The 19,443-nt window shown below is 41.8% G+C and overlaps 1 long non-coding RNA gene across 1 annotated transcript in view; it reads left to right on the forward strand.

Annotated features, from left to right (window-relative positions):
• LOC137421128 (uncharacterized) overlaps positions 1-19,443 on the forward strand; it is a 226,604-nt gene that overhangs the window by 86,519 nt on the left and 120,642 nt on the right. Inside the window, exon 2 of the long non-coding RNA XR_010983259.2 lies at positions 4,781-4,876. This is a non-coding gene — a long non-coding RNA (uncharacterized LOC137421128). The remainder of the gene's footprint in view (positions 1-4,780; positions 4,877-19,443) is intronic.

Raw genomic sequence — 19,443 nt, forward strand, 5'->3', positions numbered from 1 at the left:
TTGGTGGTGGTTTAAGGCTAATCTGGCTTGTAATGAGGATTTCTGACAAAGATTTCTTTCCCCAAGAGCTTTGTTTGTACATGAAAGGCAGCAATGGTGGTGGTACAGAGGTCATGACCTCTTCCCCATTTCTGGTAGCCAATGTGAGCATTTCTGGATTTGTGAAGACCGTCTGTCCAGGATCTCCAGCGACTTTTCAAATCAGTACTGTCTTGCTTTCTTACTTTAAGCTAATCCAACTTTTTATTGTTTATTTTCTTCTTTTTTTTTGGCTATCACTTAACTCAAATCTTGGACTTTGAGAGGTGGACGTTTGGAGGTTCCGGGCTGCTCCAAGAGTCGGTCAAATCTGCAACTGCTCCTTCCGTCTCAATCAAAGCTAAGTTTTCCGAACCGCATTCGTCATATTTTACTGTTTTCTCTTGGTCGCTGTGTTTCTGTTTGTTTTCGTCCAATTTTCCTTGTTAAATCATACCTTGTTGTGCTGTTTTCTAAAATTTGTTGTGTGCCAGTGACTGAGACAACGTGCCAGTGACAAATAGACTACTCTTCATCGAAAGACATTGTAGGGCCTTTGATGTCCACAATACCAGCAGACGGGTCCCATCTTGATCTCCCATCCAACAAGCGGCACACTTTTCTTTCTGATGCACAGCACCAGCCTGACAGTTTATGTTCTGGTCAATAAATCAAACCCAGACGCCCATAATAAATAAATAAATTAATGTTTTAAATTGCAATCGCGATACTTGATGCTTGTAGGAAAAGATGGTGCTCCAGGTGTAGAATTGTTGAACAGATGAGGTGGTCAATGATCATGTCATGTTTATATCAATGTGACATTTATGTTTTGTTTCCAAGCTTTGCTTGGAAACTTGGAGGAGCTCTGTTTGTGGAAACAGCACCAATGGTGCATTGTGCATAAAAAGTGCATATAGTTCAAAAAAACGTTTTCTTTTCCTTATGCACAATCCAAGACAAATCCACAGCATGCAGCATTGACTCGGTTATGAGTCAAAAGGAAGCGCGTGCCGGAGCACCGTGAAACGGCCGAAAACAAACAAAGGAGCACATTGAGTGCCCCGGCTAAAGGCCACAGAGCGGTAACATAATGAAACAAAGGTGCGTGCCTTATGAATGCCTCATGGGAGGACAGAGCGATGCCAGGACAAGCCGCCCTTCTCACCCTGTCATCTCTTATGCCAAGGAAGGCCGTCCTTCTATGCAGGCACGAGAGAGGCGGTTGGAGGGAGCGGGGTGAGGAGGAGGAAACTGTTGAAGTGAGGAAGGCGTGTTGTGATTTTTTTTCCAGCTTGACCCAGTGCTGACCTCTATTTTCACATACTGTCTTGATTCTTGCAAGCCTATCTTACTTTATTCATGATCTTCTCTTATTATGAGATGTAACTTTCAAATTGTCTTTTCTCTGATTACATCCAGCATCCTTCCAAGCCCACAATTATTATTCCCTTTTTCATGTTTTGTCATCCACTTGTTAAATCTTACCAGATTCTCTACTTCATAGGAGGTTTTTTTTTTCTTCTTCAAGGTAAATATTTCTTTTTTCTAAACTCACCAAGTTCTTTTTCTCTACATTTGCCCTTGATTATTTGCCTTTCCATCTGTCACATCTTTTCAACTGGCATCATTCCAACTTTTATGAAGCTCAGCCAGACTGATATTTATTAGAGTCTCCATGACCCGACATTCCTCCTAAACCATATATGCATTGCAACCAGTGGGATCGTTTGGCGTTTTGGGGTCTTTTACCCCCATGTGTGTCTGCCTGAGTCCTCCGCAGAATTGAGCTTCACACAACCATTGAATCTTGTCTGTATTGAAAATGGAAGCATCATCCCTAAAGTGAACTTGGTCATGACAATGACTTGTGAAAGTGGTGGAAATGAGGGGGGAACTCAATTGCTCTGCCACCGCAACCCCGTTTCCCACATTTCCCACATACCTGACTCTAACTACATTATCCTTGTTGTTAACCTCTATTATTTCCTAATGCACTAATTACAGTGTGCTATTGAAGCCAGCCTTCCTCCTGGGGTTCTCGTTCTGTTGACGTCAATACTTGATGAAAACGTTTTTTTTACATGAATATGTAGCTCAATGTGGGTCTTTTACATAAGTCATTAGGAGATAATGCACTTTTAAACAAATAACTAAATGAAAAATCACTCATAGAGCGACACTTGGCAAAACAGAACAAAGTAGAATCCAGCACTCTGTAGAGCATCCTTTTGACCTCACAAATAATTAGTGGTTGAATTCAGTGACCTGATATGCAAATCTTCTTCAAAGTTAAGGTTAATTGGATGAAAATTGACAATTTTAAAAATTTGGCCAATGTGGACCTCAAAAATAATTAGTGGTTGAATTCAGTGACCTGATATGCAAATCGTCTTCAGATTTTAAGTTAATCGGATGAAAATTGACAATTTTCGAAATTCGGCCTATGTTGACCTCAAATATAATTGGTGGTTGAATTCAGTTGGCTGATATGCAAATTCTCTTCAAATTTCAAGTCAATCGGATGAAAAGTGAGAATTTTTGAAATTTGAAAATGTTGTTGACCTTTTAGCCTATGTTTACCTTTTGGCCAACACTGATCTGAAAATAGTTGGTGGCTGAATTCAGTTAGCAGATATGCAAATCCTTTCCAAATTTCAAGTCAATCGGATGAAAATTGAGGATTTTAGAAATTTGAAAAAAGTGGTTGACCTTTGGCCTATGTTGACCTTTTGACCTTAAAATAAACAGGATTTTGTTGGACCACCAACTCTACCGTTTGGTGAAATTTCGTGAAGATTGGTTTAAAATTGTGACCTGTAGGCAAGTATAAGTGAGCGGACAAACAAACAAAAACACAAATACACAAACCGGAGTGATCAAGATACTTGTCAAATAATTTTTTCTTTTGCCAAGTAATTTGTAGGCAATGGCCAAATAAACACAGTAAATGAGATTTGAATGTATGGGTCTAGCATCATGAACCATGGGTTTTGTATACTGAATCGAGGCTCGTGAAAGAGCTGACATTTACTTCACAAACAAATCAACCAGACAAACAAAATATATCAAAAGAGGGAGCGGAAGACAAGAGAATGGGAAGCACACAAACACTTGAGAGCACACAACATTTAAGAGCAGGGAGATGTGTGGGAGATGTGTGGGAGGGAGAGGGCTTGGGGGGAGGAGGCGTGGGAAGGCGGGGGGGGGGGGGGTGGGAGAAGTATAAAACACAAGGACACCAAGGACTTCCAGGACAGAAGTTGGTATTTCAAAAAGTGGAATTGGGGTGAAATTATCGGGGATAGAAAAGATCAAGGTTTTGGATTGGGGAAGATAAGAGATGGTGGTGAACAGCTGTTTTAAAGACCTGGAGGGTGGAGTGGGATTGAAGAGAGTGAGGGAGTTTGTTCCAGAGGCGGGAGAAAAGAGGAATGAAGGAGTGAAGGTGAGCAGAGAGTCTTGATTTTGGCAGTTTAACCATAAGAGGGTTGCAGGCAGATCTTGTGCGACCTGTAGGAATATTTGCGGGACAGAGCCCAGAGAGAGCTGGGGGAGCAAGGCCAGAGCGGAGGCGGTAGAAGACGGAAAGACCACCAACCTGCCTGCGGTGAGTGAGTGAGAGGCCCTTGGAGTTAGCTTCATCGCGTGAGATTCCAATGATTCTGAATGCGATGGGGAATGGTAAATCTGGGTTCAGATGGGGAATGATAAATATAGAGCAGCGAAGAGCAAAAAAAATAAAAATCAATTCCCAGAACTTCAATAGATCATCGACAATGCAACTTGCTTAAGGATCTGCATTGAATTGAAGATTGCATTGTTCTTAAAAAGCAAAAAAACACCGAAGTTTATTTTTTTTAACCGAAAATTAAAAGTTTACACCGAAAATAAACCTCCACAACCGAAGGTGGACAGAAGTAATGTATTCACCCCTTTTCAAGAATCACTTTTTAAAAAATCTCTGATCCAGATTCGAATCTTCACCTAAATTGAGTCAATTCTTCCTCGTCACACACCCAGCCTGTCCAAGTTTCGACCGAATGGGATTGATGGTGGACCATGCGTGCCCTGCAGAAGCCTGGGCAGGGTCAAAGCACAGAAAGAGCAACGGGTACAAGACCAGAAATGAGGCGATAGAAGACCGAGAGATCATCGACCTGTCTGCGATGGTGAGATGATAGGCCCATAGACTCGGTTTCATATTATCGGAGATTCATATAATCTTGAAGGCCTTGGTCTCCACGGCGTCAAGCTGAGCAGGATGAGGCAGGGGAGCCATCCCAGAAGGGAGAGCAGTACTCCATCAAGCTGCTTGGAGGTGGATAGGAGTTCAGGTGTGCCAAGGAAGGCCTTTGTATGACAGAGGATGCCCAGTCGCTGGCTTTGGAGGCCAACTTTGAATTAGCTTTTGACAGCGTAAGGAAAAAAATACAAATTTTACAGCTTATGGTACTTTCTTCTCTTTTCAGATAATAACTCCAGTTGGTTTAATGAGTCTGATGCCTGAATCGTTATCACACATCACTCATTTGTTTGTCTTCAGGGGATTAGCATTTTGTCATGAATGAAACGATGGGTCTAAATGGCGCATACCTAGGTTTTGGAGGAAGTTTATTTGATATCTTAAACTGAGGTTCATTTCACAATTACAATTCCCTATGATATAGGTTTTCACAGAAATAATGTTGAAAACAGACTCTTCCAACGTGGGCCTCTTGGAAAGATATTTCACCTTTACTCTGCTTTATTCTTTGTTCAGACGAGACGACACCTGGCATGAGGGATTGATCACGCAAAGACTCGCGTTTGCCAAGGCCTATGTATGGTGCCTTCCCAGCAGGATCCCATGGCAAAGGTCAGTGCAGAAACGTTTTTCCTTGATTTGATGTGATCATATTTCATTTTAGCTACGTTATTGTCACATTTATAAAAGTCTTGCTTGTCGCATCTCAATATCTTCTCCTTGCTTCAGCACTAACTTTCCCCCTGCATTGTTTGTACACGGTGATCTCATTGTGTTTACACCATGATAATGTGAGCTTCAGTTCTGCAACAGTCTTCATGCAGACTAATGGGAAGCAATTCATTTCAAACTAGAAAGCATCTAAAAATGCAAAGCCCGTCCACATCCGTTGATATTCAGATGTCTTCTTCTTCTTCTTCCGTATGCTCAAAATAAGGAAAACAGTTTTTAAAATTACAAAATGAAAATTGATGATTTCATGCAGCCTTGACCTTTGAGCTTTAGATCTAAAAAAATAATCGGCTTCTATCTTTTGATTGGTGAACCAATTCTGTGATCCGATATCCAAATACTTAAAATTTCATCTCAACCACCGTTTAGAGGCCATTTTTCCCCGCAAAGCGGGGGTTGGCCTTTTCGGGGACCGTGGTAGTTGTTGTTTTTTGGTCCCCTTTTTGAAGCAATGTTTTACGGCCGGATGCCCTTCCTGACGCTAACCCTTTTTGCCGCCTTCAACGACAAACAGGGAATTACCAGTGAACTGGTACTCAATTAGCCGACCTCGGAAGGATGACAGGCTGAGTCAACCCCCCTGGCATTAATTCGGCGATCGACATCTCAATTGGATGAAAATAGACGATTTTATGCAACATTGACCTTTGACCTTTTGATCTAAAAAAAATAAAACAATCGACTCCTACCTTTTGATTAGTGAACCAATTCAGTGACCCGATATGCAAATTCTATAAATTTAAGTTCATTCGGGTGAAAATTGTTGATTTTACGCAACCTTGACCTTTGACCTTTTGATCTAAAAAAAATCAGCTTCTAGCTTTTGATTGGTGAACCAATTCGGTGACCCGATATGCAAATTCTATAAATTCAAGTTCATTCGGGTGAAAATTGGTGATTTTACGCAACCTTGACCTTTGACCTTTTGATCTAAAAAACAATCGACTCCTAGCTTTTGATTAGTGAACCAATTCAGTGACCCGATATGCAAATTCTATAAATTTAAGTTCATTCGGGTGAAAATTGGTGATTCTACGCAACCTTGACCTTTGACCTTTTGATCTAAAAAAAAATCAGCTTCTAGCTTTTGATTGGTGAACCAATTCAGTGACCCGATATGCAAATTCTATAAATTTAAGTTCATTCGGGTGAAAATTGGTGATTTTACGCAACCTTAACCTTTGACCTTTTGATCTAAAAAAAAATCAGCTTCTAGCTTTTGATTGGTGAACCAATTCAGTGACCCGATATGCAAATTCTATAAATTCAAGTTCATTCGGGTGAAAATTGGTGATTTTACGCAACCTTGACCTTTGACCTTTTGATCTTTAAAAAATCAGCTTCTAGCTTTTGATTGGTGAACTGATTCAGTGACCCAATATGCAAAGTCTTGAAAATTCAGGTTAATCGGATGAAAATTCTTGATTTTATGTTGCACTTGACCTTTGAACTTATGACCTTTTGACAAAATTATTAATTTGGCTTCTCTGTATTATCATAGTAAAGCTCTGGTGAAAATTTGACGACAAAACTCAAATGGTAAAAGGTTACGGCCCGGACAGACACACACGCACACACAGACACACAGACACACACACAGAAGTGATTACAAAACCCCATCTCCTGCTGCGCAAGGGATGGGCTAATAAACAACTTCATTTATGGAACTCATTCCAAGACCCAAAGAGATCCAGGAATAAGTTCTACGTACACATGCACTGACGTACCTCAGTCTTGCCATATGGCCTTTACAAATATGTGAATCCAAGCCCTGTACATCCTCCTGGTAATGTTTTTTTTTGTGCGCAAATGTGTTTTTGTTGTTTATTGCGAGCTTGGTTGTTCATAATAAAACAGGAATTTTATTCTAATGAAGCAGACCAATTGAGTCATCATCATAGTTGCATGAGTGCCTGATGTGGTGATCTGTTCCGGCAAATCTTTGTTGTTTCTTTTCATAACCCTTGGCCTTGCAGTTCCTGTCCCAACGTGGCATGCCTGGCAGGAATCAAATCTGCTCGCTTTTTGCATCTGGGGAAGCTTGCACAGCCGGTGCCGGGATGCGATCCATGGGACTGGAATATTTATTTTATTTTCTTCATTTGTGCGTTTGGTGTTAAATAAACAGTCATTTCACTGGGACGGCCAATGCAAGGTTAAGCTATTGGAGTAATAGTACAATCTCCAAGCTTCTGGAGCCAAGTGGAACTTCCATTGCACAGCACAGTTATTCATTCATCAATTTATTACTTTCATAGCTGCAAGGTCCACATACTTTGTAAGGGAAAGTGCTTACATTGTAGTGGAATCAGGAGAAGGCCCGTCATGCTCTGTGCTACAAGCCAGGTTCCAGGCTCACCTCAAAGCAGGACATACCTTTGGCAATCTTTGGTATCTCCCTTTATCATTTTATTTGTCAATCCTTTATCATTGGAATCTCCCGCGATGAAGCTGATTCCGAGGGCCTTTCTCTCTCTCTCTCTCTCACCGCAGGCAGGTTGGTGGTCTTTCTGTCTTCTACCGACTCCTCTCTGGCCTTGCTTCCCCTACCCTGTCTGTGCTCTGCCCCCCAAATATTCCTGCAGGTCGCACAAGATGCTGTTCACCACCATCTCTTATCTTCCCCCATCTAAAACCTTGATCTTTTCTACCCCCGTTAAACACCCCAAATCCACCTCTTTCAACCCCCACTTCTTTCTTGAAATTCCTAGTCGTGTTCATTTGCTTTATACCGTGTACCCCTCTCTCCTCCCCCAGCCCTCCCACTTCCACAGATCTACCGACGTCCCTGTTCTCCTCTGTTGTTGTGATTGTGTGCTTCCCTCTCTCTCCCCCTCTTGTCTCCTGCTGCCTTCATTGTATGTTTTATGTGTCTGTGCATGTTTTCATGTTCAATGTGTTAACTGTTACACGAGCCTCGATTCTGTATACAAAAAATATATATATCTGTTTCCCGATCGAGCAGTATCGAGTAATTTGTTTTGAGTGTATCGAGCAGACCAATTCAGGCCAATAGGGATGAATATCAAAAGAGGAAGGCTTTTTTCAATTTATTTTTTGCATACAAGATCGAGGCTCGTGTAAGAGCTAACATTAATCACAAAAAGACAAACTGACACATAAAACATAAGATAAAGGGAGTGGGAGACAAGATGGGGAGAGAGAGCGAAGCACACAAGTACAGCATTTGAGAGCAGGGACATCGGGAGATCTGTTGGAGGGAGAGGGCTTGGTAGTGAGGTGGCTTTGTGCTATATTTAAAGATTACCGTTACCGGGTGGATAAAGGCACAATATTTGGCATGAGGCTCCCTTAGGGCGTATTAATTAATGTTAGCCTAGGAGCCCTCCGGAGTTTAAAAGAAATTCATGTAAAACACCAAAATTCAACATGGCTGACACCGATGACAAAATATAGCTTTTCTCGAGTCCTGGTAGTCATAAGAAGACCAGATTGGTTGAAAAATGTTGGTTTTTTAGGCCAGTGAACACACTGAATAGGATTTTGAATATTGCAATACTACCAGTAGACCTACAACGAGGTCCAGCAAAGTATTCATGGAACTATACACAGAAACTGGGTTCTTAATATTCCAGTATGCTTGTATCTTTCCAGTGTGTGACTCAACATGGAGCTAAACAAAACAAATTACTGAGCTAAACTAAACTAAACAAATTATTAAAAACAAAACAAAACAAAACTAAACTAAACTAAGCTAAACTAAACTAAACAAATCACTGAGTGATTTGCCAGCAGGACACTGCTGAACCCTTGAAGTGTCCCTTGCAGAGCCCTGGGACAAGTGGTGACAAAACAGATGCCTACACATCATTCCTGACCAACGTAGAACAGCTCCGGGCCATTGGTGCTCTTCCAGCTGAACTCTATTTTGGGAGTGATGAAAGTGTTGACAATTTTGCTTCTCATTCTGCTTCCTGGCACAAATCTTGCCATTTAAAATTCAACAATTCTAAGTTGGCAAAGGCAAAGACGAAGAGAGAGCACAACCCTGATGATGAACAGAAAAGGCACAGTAAGCGCAAAGCACTGAACGTTCAAACGTGTTTCTTCTGCGAGAAAGACGAAGAGGAAAATGTTCTCCATGAAGTTTCAACATTTGATGCCGACAAAAATATCCGGGACATGTTCACAGAGCTAAACGACACCCAACTTATGACTAGAATAGTTGGAGGAGATCTAATTGCAATGGAGGCAAATTACCATTTGGCATGTCTGGTCAAGCTGAGAAATCGCTACCGTAGTCTCACTCGCCAGGCAAGCCAAACACCTGAAAACACAGATGAGAAAATGAACGAGTCTCGGACATTTGTAGAACTGACCAGCTACATTGAGAAATCTGTGGACTCTGGAACTCTCCTCTTCAAGCTGTCCGAGATCCACTCTCTGTATGTGAATCGTCTTGAGGAACTGGACATCAGGAAACTAGTCAACAAGACCAGACTGAAGGGTCATTTGCTAGAACGCTTCCCAGAGGCACAAGAACAGTATGATGGGAGAAACACGGTTCTCATTTTCAAGGAAGGCATGAGAAATATGTTGAAGGAAGCTCTGAAGAATCGAGACTTCTCAGAAGATGCTGTTGTCCTGGCCAAAGCTGCTACGATAGTCAGAAAAGACATCTTCAGCCATCATGGCTTCAAATTCACTGGTTGCTTCCCTGCAGAATGCAAAGAAGACTCACTGCCCTCAAGCCTCAAGTCTCTTGTCTCCATGATCTTGAATGGTTCCAACTTGAAAGATCAAGACAAGCGTGACTCGCAGGCTTGCCTAACCATCGGCCAGTGCATCGTTTACAACACAAAGAAAAAAACATCTCAAACTGCTGTGAATACCAGACACACTCTGGAGCGTGAGTCACCCCTCCCCATCTACATTGGCATCAATGTGCATGCACTGAGCAGAAGCAAGAAACTCATCCAGCAGTTATACTAGATGGGCATCAGCATTTCTTATGACAGGATTATGGAGATTGAGGACTGGATCGCCACTTCTACCTGTGAACGCTTTGCAGAAGATGGAGTCGTGTCTCCTGCTTGTCTCCGGAAAGAGTTGTTCACTGTTGGCGCCCTGGACAACCTAGACCACAACCCCAGCTCAACCACCTCCCTAACCTCATTCCACGGGACTGGAATAAGCCTTTTCCAGTTGACGACTAAGACCGAACCTGGTGTGAGCAGACCACCTATTACAATACCACCTTCTGGAAATGAAAAGCACTCTCTTCTTGACAGGTACGCCTCTGTCCCAGCCATAGCTTTGATGACCGCTGCTATCGAGGTGCCAGAGTGTGACGTAGTTCCAGTCGAGAGCTGCTTAGATGAGGCCAGAGCACAGGAACACAGCTGGGTAGAGCATGCACTGCCACTTCTAGAGACAGAAAAACTCACCAGTGGAGCTGCCATTGCATGGGCTGCCTATCATGCCTCTATGCAACCTCCGGTAGAAGATCCTTCAGCATAATGTGCACTCCTTCCTCTGTTCTATGAGAAGTCTGCCACTCCTGCTATGATCAAGCATGGCATGGATGTCGTGAGACAAGCTGTCGAATTTCTGAATCCAGGACAAATCCCAGTCACTACATTTGACCAGCCTCTGTTTGCCCTGGCAAAGTTTGTACAGTGGAAATGGCCAGACACTCATGGTGAGAGTGTCTCTGGGCCAGACACCCAGACAAATGTGGCAAAGCAAATCTGGACTGCTCACCACTTTGCAAGTGCAAATGTACTCCATAGAGCATTGCAAACTGTGTGTTACTGCAAGAGACATCACAGGACAATGCCACACACTTTGTAAGAAACTGTGACTTTTATTAGAAACAAATTGCATTCCAACTCAACTCCATGAAATGGCCGACTATAGGCTCCGTAGTGTGAGAGAGTAAGGGAAATTGAGAACTACTTGGAGACCTACGAATAAAGTATAGTGATGTTATTTGCTTGAAAATTGAGTTTTGTCTGTACAATTCAAATTACTGTAGTTATTCTAATAAATGCCTTGGACTTTTTAATATCGTCTTGACTAGCACAAGGCCAGTTACTGAAATACATGATTCACTATTATTTACTTTATTGGGTGATAATATTTCCCTGCCTAGAAGAGGGTAGATGTTTATTTGAAATTTGCCATTTATTGGAATAATAACGGTCTTTAAAATGTCTTACAATGTATTGGTACTATTATAATGTCCACAATAATATTCAACTACCTCAAAATCCCAAATTTGTCAACCACCCTGGGTTTCTTATGACTACCAGGATTCGAGAAAAGCTATATTTTGTCATCGATGTCGGCCATCTTGAATTTTAGTGTTTTACATGAATTTTTTTTTTAACTCCGGAGGGATCCTAGGCTAACATTAATAAATAGGCCGTAAGGGAGCTATGGGACTATGGGGGGTGGAGGCATGGGAAGGGGGGGGGGGGGTTGGGAGAGGTATAAAACACATGGACACTGCGAGGACTTCCAGGAAAGAAGTCGGAATTTCAAAAAAGTGGATCTGGGGTGAATTCATGGGGGTAGAAAAGATCAAGATTTTGGATCGGGGCAGATAAGAGATGGAGATGAACATCTGTTTTAAAGACCTGGAGGGAGGAGTGGGATTGAATAGAGTGAGGGAGTTTGTTCCAGAGCCAGGAGAAAAGAAGAATGAAAGAGTGAAGGTGAGCAGAGAGTCTTGATTTTGGCAGTTTAACAATAAGAGGGTTGCAGGCAGATCTTGTGCGACCTGTAGGAATATTTGGGGGACAGGCCACAGGCAGAGCTGGGGGAGCAAGGCCAGAGAGGAATCGGTAGAAGACAGAAAGACCACCAACCTGTCTGCGGTGAGTGAGTGAAAGGCCCTCAGAGTTAGCTTCATCACGGGAGATTCCAATGATTCTGAAAGCTTTGGTTTCAACAGCGTGAAGCCGAGCCAGGTGTGAGGAAGGAGCACCAGCCCAGAGGGGAGAACAGTATTCCATTGAGCTGCGGATGAAAGCCTTGTATGTGGTGAGGAGGTCAGGTGTGCCAAGGAAGGACTTCGCACGATGGAAGATGCCCAGTCGACGACTGGCTTTGGAGGCCAGCTTGGAAATGTGGTTTTCCCAAGAAAGATCATGGCAGATAGTGAGACCCAAAAGCTTGAGCGACAGAACTTCTTGGAGAGGATTGTTGAGAAAGTAGATGAGAGGGTTGTACAGTCGGTCTTTTCGGAGAAGCATAGTGAGATTTGTCAGGAGAGAAGGACACAGAGTCCAGGAGCAGCTGGGTTCGATTATGTAAGGTGGGTACAGAGAGAGAGATGGGTTTGGGACACAAGATTTTGAGGCAAACACAGAGTTGAGGCATTCGGCGTTTTCACGTGCAGTGTCAGCTGTGTCGCCGTTTGAGGTAAGGGAGGGAATGGAAGGGGAACAAACACCAGAAACAGATTTGACCAGATGCCACCAGGATTTGGAGGAGGGAGACAAGTTTGAGAGTTGAGTCTTGAGAATAGAGAGATATTGTTTCCTGGCTGGGGGTAGAGACGCACTTGTTCTGAGCTTTATGAAAGGAACTGAGATTGCCTTCAGTAGGATTAGCCTTCTGTGAGGTGAAGGCAAGTTGTTTCATGGCAACTGCCTCACCACATGATTTGGTGTACCATGGATGTGAGGAAGGGTATGACAACTGAAGACGAGATGGGATAAATCTGTGAATGAGAGAGAGCAGTTTACTTTGGAAGAATTCCCAGGAAGAGTTGATGTCAGAGGCAGTCGAGATGGGAAACCAGTCCAGATGATTGATGGCTTCTTGAAGACCGTGCCAGTCAGCCTGAGTGAAATGGAGCAGCAGAAGAGCAGCAGACATTTGCAGGGAAGTTAGTCATAACCAAGTCCAGAAGAGAAGATACTCCATTGACTGAGATCCGGGTCGGGAAATTGACAGATTGTGTCAGTCCCAGTGAGTCGCAGAAGTCCTTTGCTGAGGTGCCATGACTGGTGTGAGAGGCACCCACACCCAGCCAGCTGGCATGATGACAGTTGAAGTCGCCACATATGAGGAAGAGACAGTTGGTATGAGTGGATAGAAGTTGGTCCATGTTGTCAGACAGGGAGATGTAAATGGAGTCACCACTGTTTGGAGGATGGTAGAGAACACATATGAACAAAAGTTGGGGGTGGAGAGGAAGCCGTAAGCAGAGGTACACCTGGGGGTGAGGTGGAGAGAGAGAGCATTGGAAGGAGAGTGAGGAAGAGAGTTTTTGATAAAGATAGGATGAGGCTCAGGTCTATCATACCGGAGGAGGGAGTAACCAGGAAGAGATATTAAGGAATCAGAGACATCTTGAAAGAGGAAAGTTTCTGTTAAGCAGATAAAGTCTGGCTTGTCAGAAGCAACCTGTATGGAGAGATCAATAAGGTGTGAGTGAAGGCCCCGGATGTTTGAGGTCCATACCGTTAAGGAAGAGGGAGCAGGAGCATCGGGTGCAGGACAGGGGAGGGGAGGGGAAGGGTTGTGTAAGAGGAGGGATGAGAGGGGGAGGTAGGGAGAGCTGTTGATAGTGTGTCAGAGATTGCAGAAGAGTTTGGAGAAAGGGAAGGATGAGGAGGACAAAAGGTTTGATGGTGATGGGATGAGGCACAGTGAGGAGTTGTTTGAGGGGGGGGGGGGGGGGAGAGCAAAGAAGGTTGGAGGACGTGGAGGTGTGTGATGGAAGGGAGAGGAAGTGGGGAGGAGGTCGCTTTGAGGAGGAGGGGGGAGGGGGGAGAATTGGAGAAATATATTAGGGGGGGGAAATTAGAAGGGGAAAGGTGGGGGGGCAGGTTTGAAGGGGAGGGGTGAGGGGGGAGTTTTGAAGGGGAGAGAGGGGTGAGGTGCGAGCTTGTCGTTGGAAGATGGCATTTACCTCCTTAATGTCCTCTCTTGATTCACCTTTGGTTTTGATCTCTCTTCTTCTGTCGGATATATTTATTGCTTCTTCTGACAGCTATTAGCCTTCTTCTTTCTGCTTGCTTTTAGGATGTTGTTTTTGGCCTCTTATTTTACAACATCTTCAACCACTTGCCACAATTTGGCTGGAATCTGTCAACCAAGTCCAACTCTGCAAAACATTTTTTTATATTTAACCTTTGTTGCATATTGTTAAGATACGTTTTCAGGGTCATATTTGGTCGGAGTTTTTGAATGTTTTTTTTCACCTTTCTCAATTTGATTCGTAGTTTTGCCACGAGCACTTCATGATCTGTTCTACAGTCTCCTCCTGGCAGAGTATTGGCAGATTGCACAGCACTTCTCCATCTTCTGTTTTATTATTCATTATATTTGTCCATGGAAAATGGACAATTGCACCGTCAAAGAAAGCTCAAAATATGCAAATGTTATTCAATTTTCAATTCAATTGGATGAAAAAAATGCTGATTTTAAAAATTTGACCTCAAGATGACCTTTGATCTCAAAATCAACAGGCTTCTCAGTTGTGACTACCTCTACACCTCGGCAAAGTTTCATGATGATTGGTTTGGAATTGTGACCTGTAGGCGAATGACAAACAAACAGACAAAATCACAAAGTCGCCCGACCAATATACTTGAAAAATCTTCGATTTTGCGAGTAACAAACAAATGAGACCGACAGGAAATTTAAATTTTTCGTCATAACAAACAGACATGGGTGAAAACACAACCTCCATCCACATTCGGTGGCTAAGATAAAGAGGAGATTCCAAGGTGATCTGATCGAGATGTTTAAGTTAATGAAGGGTATCGACAAAATAAGTGAAAGAGAGTTTTTCATCCGAAAGATCAGTGGCAGGATCAGGAAACACAGTTTCAGAGGAAAGAAGAGGAGCGTTCGGATGGTACAAATCAGGGGTTTTCACTCAGAGAGTAGTTAATGGTCTCCTTGGAAAGGTATTGGCAGCAGAAACAGTAGATAAGTAAAAATTTGAGTTGGATAGGTACTTGGAAGCTTTGAGGATATGGATATTGGCAGGAATTGTAGGTATCCGAGGTATGGATTGGCAATCTATATAAATAAAACACAGTTTGTGTGTGTGTGTGTGTGTGTGTGTGTGTGTGTGTATGTGTGTATATGTTACCGATAGACTCCTAAACGGAGAGGCTCACGTACTTGATATTTCGCATAGACATGGCCATTGAGCCTGCGAAGGACATGGCCACCTAAAAATATTTGACGAGATCCATATTTTTTATTCATATTTACCTCAGCGCATTTCAGCGAGGAACATTATACTCCCCTCCCCCCCCCCCGTTCCCCTCCCCTCACCCCCCGTTCCCCTCCCCCCATTCCAATGCCGGGTACTTCTGCTGGTATTGTATACCTGCGTCATGATTGTGATGTCTGTGAGAGGGTCGTGTCAAAAGTTAAAGTTGGTGTCTGTGTTTGTTCATTCCTTACCCTACAACCGTGTTTGCCTCCTCTCCAACGTGAAGATAACCCCCATCCCCAAAATATAAAAAATATTTTATATTTTATAATAATACGTACAGTGGGATATTTTGGTCATTATTATATACAGTATGTGTATAAAACTCTCTGGTGATGTCTATGCTAGCCCCACTGCTCTCAAACCCCACTCCCCCATTCTTCTCCACGCCCCCATTCTTCACCACTCCCCCACTCTTCCCCACTCCCCCACTCTTCCCCACACCCCCACTCTTCCCCACACCCCCCACTCCAACATTCTTCTCCACTCCCCCACTCTTCCCCACTCCCCCATTCTTCACCACTCCCCCACTCTTCCATTCTTCACCACTCCCCCACTCTTCCCCACTCCCCACTCCCCCACTCTTCTCCACTCCCCCACTCTTCCCCACTCCCCCACTCTTCCCCACGCCCCCACTCTTCCCCACACCCCCACTCCACCATTCTTCTCCACTCCCCCACTCCCCCATTCTTCACCACTCCCCCACTCTTCCCCACTCCCCCATTCTTCACCACTCCCCCACTCTTCCCCACTCCTCCCCACTCCCCCACTCTTCCCCACTCCCCCACTCTTCCCCACGCCCCCACTCTTCCCCACTCTTCCCCACGCGCCCACTCTTCCACACTCCCCCACTCTTCCCCACTCCCCCACTCTTCCCCACGCCCCCACTCTTCCCCACGCCCCCACTCTTCCACACGCCCCCACTCTTCCCCACTCTTCCCTACTCGTCCCCATTCCCCCACTCTTCCCTACTCTTCCCCACTCTTCCCCACTCTTCCCCACTGCCCCCCCACACCCCCACTCTTCCCCACTTCCCCACTCTTCCCCACTCCCCCACTCTTCTCTACTCTTCCCCACTCTTCCCTACTCTTCTCCACTCCCCCACTCCCCCACTCTTCCCCACTCTTCCCCACTCCCCCACTCTTCCCTACTCTTCCCCACTCTTCTCTACTCTTCCCCACTCTTCCCTACTCTTCCCCACTCCCCCACTCTTCCCCACTCCCCCCACTCTTCCCCACTCCCCCCACTCTTCCCCACTCCCCCACTCCCCCACTCTTCCCCACTCCCCCCACTCTTTCCCACTCCCCCAGTCAATTTAAGTTTATAAACTGTTACATTGAATTGATATGCTATAGATGTAGCACAGGCTTTATGGGCCGAATGACCTCCTTATGCATTCAAGTTCCTTATGTATCCTTTACGAATGAATATTTATCTTAACCAGAACTCTATTTTTTAAGTTCAATTATATTTTTATTATCTTTCTTAAAAATATATACATATTGAACATATATTCGTATGTTTCAAAAACAGATCGAAAAACTACAGAAAAATAATAATGAAGGTGGATGCCCAATATGTGTGACATGGTGGTATTTGTCCGCACATGGATCGAATCAGGCAAAGGCAAGGCCAAGTTGCCAGAAAAGCACCGAAGTTATGAGCGCAAGGAGACAATATGCAATCAGGGTCCAAGATGTAACAATCTAGCTATTTCAAACACAATGGTAAACAATGACGAAGAAGCACTTCTCCAATTGTAAGTGCATTTGCAAATTCAAAGTAGACGCAAAACTGAAAACAACAAATGGATGAAATTAAACAAACAAAATTAGGACAAAAGAATTGTGGAGATAGAAGACCAAAGATTTCGGAACAAGTTATTGATTATTATTGTATCATTCTCGTTTCCATTGCTGAACAAAGCGTAATTGGATGAATCTCTAAAGAACGACCTTCTCTAAAACGGGGTCAGAGTAGTTAATATGACATTTAGAAACATTATTGGTTAAACTTTACTTTACTTTACATTCATAAACTTTTTACAATCGTAATTGGATGAATCTCTAAAGGACGATCTTCTCTAAAACGGGGTCAGAGTAGTTAATATGACATTTAGAAACTTTATTGGTTAAACTTTACTTTACTTTACATTCATAAACTTTTTACAATCGTAATTGGATGAATCTCTAAAGGACGATCTTCTCTAAAACGGGGTCATAGTGTTTAATATGACATTTAGAAACTTTATTGTTTAAACTTTACTTTACTTTACATTCATAAACTTTTTACAATCGTAATTGGATGAATCTCTAAAGGACGATCTTCTCTAAAACGGGGTCATAGTGTTTAATATGACATTTAGAATCTTTATTGTTGAAACCTTACTTTACTTTATAAACTTTACATTCATAAACTTTTTACAATCGTAATTGGATTAATCTCTAAAGGACGACCTTCTCTAAAACGGGATCAGAGTAGTTAATATGACATTTAGAAACTTTATTGTTTAAACTTTACTTTACTTTACTTTCATAAACTTTTTACAATCGAAATTGGATTAATCTCTAAAGGACGACCTTCTCTAAAACGGGATCAGAGTAGTTAATATGACATTTAGAAACTTTATTGTTTAAACTTTACTTTACTTTACTTTCATAAACTTTTTACAATCGAAATTGGATTAATCTCTAAAGGACGACCTTATCTAAAACGGGATCAGAGTAGTTAATATGACATTTAGAAACTTTATTGTTTAAACTTTACTTTACTTTACTTTCATAAACTTTTTACAATCGAAATTGGATTAATCTCTAAAGGACGACCTTCTCTAAAACGGGATCAGAGTAGTTAATATGACATTTAGAAACTTTATTGTTTAAACTTTACTTTACTTTACTTTCATAAACTTTTTACAATCGAAATTGGATGAATCTCTAAAGAACGACCTTCTCTAAAACGGGATCAGAGTAGTTAATATGACATTTAGAAACTTTATTGGTTAAACTTTACTTTACTTTACATTCATAAACTTTTTACAATCGTAATTGGATGAATCTCTAAAGAACGATCTTCTCTAAAACGGGGTCATAGTGTTTAATATGACATTTAGAAACTTTATTGTTGAAACTTTACTTTACATTATAAACTTTACATTCATAAACTTTTTACAATCGAAATTGGATTAATCTCTAAAGGACGACCTTATCTAAAATGGGATCAGAGTAGTTAATATGACATTTAGAAACTTTATTGTTTAAACTTTACTTTACTTTACATTCATAAACTTTTTACAATCGAAATTGGATTAATCTCTAAAGGACGACCTTCTCTAAAACGGGATCAGAGTAGTTAATATGACATTTAGAAACTTTATTGTTTAAACTTTACTTTACTTTACTTTCATAAACTTTTTACAATCGTAATTGGATTAATCTCTAAAGGACGACCTTCTCTAAAATGGGATCAGAGTAGTTAATATGACATTTAGAAACTTTATTGTATAAACTTTACTTTACTTTACTTTCATAAACTTTTTACAATCGTAATTGGATTAATCTCTAAAGAACGATCTTCTCTAAAATGGGATCAGAGTAGTTAATATGACATTTAGAAACTTTATTGTATAAACTTTACCTTACTTTACTTTATAAACTTTTTACAATCGAAATTGGATTAATCTCTAAAGGACGACCTTCTCTAAAATGGGATCAGAGTAGTTAATATGACATTTAGAAACTTTATTGTTTAAACTTTACTTTACTTTACTTTATAAACTTTTTACAATCGAAATTGGATTAATCTCTAAAGGACGACCTTCTCTAAAATGGGATCAGAGTAGTTAATATGACATTTAGAAACTTTATTGTATAAACTTTACTTTACTTTACTTTCATAAACTTTTTACAATCGTAATTGGATTAATCTCTAAAGGACGACCTTCTCTAAAATGGGATCAGAGTAGTTAATATGACATTTAGAAACTTTATTGTTTAAACTTTACTTTACTTTACTTTCATAAACTTTTTACAATCGTAATTGGATTAATCTCTAAAGGACGACCTTCTCTAAAACGGGATCAGGGTAGTTAATATGACATTTAGAAACTTTATTGGTTAAAGTTTACTTTACTTTACTTTCATAAACTTTTTACAATCGAAATTGGATTAATCTCTAAAGGACGACCTTATCTAAAACGGGATCAGAGTAGTTAATATGACATTTAGAAACTTTATTGTTT

Source organism: Myxine glutinosa, chromosome 2, assembly GCF_964187855.1.
Source record: "Myxine glutinosa chromosome 2, kmMyxGlut1.1, whole genome shotgun sequence".
In the NCBI taxonomy this organism is placed as follows: Eukaryota; Metazoa; Chordata; class Myxini; order Myxiniformes; family Myxinidae; genus Myxine; species Myxine glutinosa.